Below are 1,681 nucleotides of genomic sequence, written 5' to 3' on the forward strand. Positions count from 1 at the left end.
CTCTACCATGAGTTGCCATCGAAAACTTGTATTCGTATACTACAGTCGATAGAGTTTAAACGTGGATCGATGAAGTTTGCATTAAAATCATACCATGAGTTCAATTACCGTATACTTTACTCGCCAGCGATAATTCGATGGTTTTGTGATGTAATGTTGGTGAGCATGTTAACGTATCCAACTTCACACTCTATGAATGGATGAATGAAAGAACGAATGCCGCTCCTTTCTAACTATATAGAAAAGATAGAGTAGGAAATAACAAAAATGTCAAAAATAACACTGCAAAATTTAAGTGTCCTAGAACAGTGCTTAAAGCTGAATTAACATGATGATTTTAAATTTGTATTGTTTATTTCTTGTCATCGCGACTTTGACGCAGCTGTTGTCATGACAACAGATAACAAAACATGTTTTGTTGAAATATTATTGATGAATAATTTTCCACAAAAAATTGGATTTTAACCACGATAGGAAAATGAGAACCTGCGCCTATCCGTTTAAACCGATTGTAGAATTTATGGAAAGGTAAGTTAAGTAAAAATAAACATACTATGTAGTGGAGGAATTTCGAAATTAAACGAATAATTTTGAGCTGGTTTTTTTGGAGAAATACAACCTTTCCAGCATAACTTCCACGTGCCTAGCTAAAATTCAGTAATATGAGTGCTAGATTTATATTTTCTGGATACAATAAAGTTGTTTTTCTATAGATATCGCGATCTGAGTATGCCCACTGAAGGGCCCCAAGAAAGAGCCAACAATAGTCAACGGTGGGTGGAACTAACGGACACGCGAACGTGAAATGCTGATGCCACCGCACCGGCGACAGGAAAACTACTGAGAAATTGAGAAAAGTGTGTATAAATACCTACTACTTTATTCATTTTGATTGCTTTTATCTTATTTCGTCATTATTATTTGTTAAGGTGTGACAGTGACTTTAAGCAGCAAGAAGAAGGCAACTCGCATACACAGAGCTGCCAAGGAAACACTGGACTGGTGGCGGTCCAGGTTCTTCCCTGAAGCCAAAGGATTTAGAGCAGAGTGCTTGTAAATAACTACTTGTAAATTAAATCCATAATAAAGACCTAGGGTAACTGGATGGATATACCTACCTTATTATTGTAAAACTTAAGATATTATAATTAATTAAATACATTATATTGTTTTAATCTTTCATGGTCACTAAACATACATGGTAGCAATCTCGTCAGTAATAATAATTAAGTAAATAGGTACATATCCTACTTAATATTGAAAATACTAAAGTTTGGATGTCTGGATGTTTGTTATTCTTTCACGCAAAAACTACTGAACGGATTTTGATTAAACTTTACAGTATTATTGTTTATAACCCAGATTAACATATAGGCTATAATTATGACGATCTGTGACAAACTAAATTTCACGCGGACGAAGCCGCGGGCAAAAGCTAGTTGAAAATAAAATGATTAATTTTTATTGACTATTTATTTCACAAAACCTAATACATAATACACAGACTGATTAAAAACAAAAGTAAATTTAAACTTATGAAAATACATATTCATTGTCGGATTAGCTTTCTATCATGATCTCCTAAGGCTGCGTTTCCACCAGAGATGTGCGAGGATGCGTAGCGAAGGATGTGTTTGTAAAGAACCAATAGAATCTCTTCATTTACCTCGCCTCGGTCAGC

The 1,681-nt window shown here is 34.5% G+C and overlaps 1 long non-coding RNA gene across 1 annotated transcript; it reads left to right on the forward strand.

Moving 5' to 3' along the window:
- LOC135086111 (uncharacterized) lies at nt 1-1,161 on the forward strand. Its single transcript, XR_010260301.1, has 2 exons — nt 1-528; nt 714-1,161. It is a non-coding gene; the product is annotated as an uncharacterized LOC135086111 (long non-coding RNA).
- The last annotated feature ends 520 nt before the right edge of the window (nt 1,162-1,681 follow it).

The sequence above is a fragment of the Ostrinia nubilalis genome, chromosome 2 (genome assembly GCF_963855985.1).
Source record: "Ostrinia nubilalis chromosome 2, ilOstNubi1.1, whole genome shotgun sequence".
Classification (NCBI taxonomy): domain Eukaryota; kingdom Metazoa; phylum Arthropoda; class Insecta; order Lepidoptera; family Crambidae; genus Ostrinia; species Ostrinia nubilalis.